This window comes from Coregonus lavaretus, assembly GCF_964263955.1.
Source record: "Coregonus lavaretus genome assembly, chromosome: 13".
Taxonomy (NCBI): domain Eukaryota; kingdom Metazoa; phylum Chordata; class Actinopteri; order Salmoniformes; family Salmonidae; genus Coregonus; species Coregonus lavaretus.
The window spans coordinates 10,115,418-10,115,705 of record NC_140000.1 but is presented as its reverse complement, the minus strand read 5'-3'; the positions used below and the strand labels follow the sequence as shown (position 1 = coordinate 10,115,705).

General features: G+C 37.8%; 1 protein-coding gene across 1 annotated transcript in view; it reads left to right on the top strand.

Moving 5' to 3' along the window:
* The window catches only part of LOC311140199 (chromodomain-helicase-DNA-binding protein 4-like), a 27,764-nt gene extending 27,476 nt beyond the window's left edge, over positions 1-288 (top strand). Inside the window, exon 40 of the mRNA XM_084175149.1 lies at positions 1-288. This exon is cut by the window's left edge and continues 1,029 nt beyond it. The gene's annotated coding sequence lies outside the window, so the exon portion shown is untranslated.

Sequence of the window (288 nt, the reverse complement as noted above, 5' to 3'; positions counted from 1 at the left end):
CTCGTCCTGCAGCTCTACATTCCTGATTGGCTTCTTGAACAATTGCATCACAAATTTGTTCCCAAAGGCCTCGCCCCGTTTTTGCCCAAATAAGGACATGCAATAGCTCCACAAGTTTAGACACACGGGACGGCATTGAGAATGATGGCAATCTCTAAATTAATTAAATGTCTTAGTCTAACGTTTTGTTCTTTTACATTCTGGAATATTATTATGGTTACCACCTTGTTGATTTTATCGTTACAGTTTCTTTTGAGAACTACAATAAAAAGGGTAACAGTTTGTGAA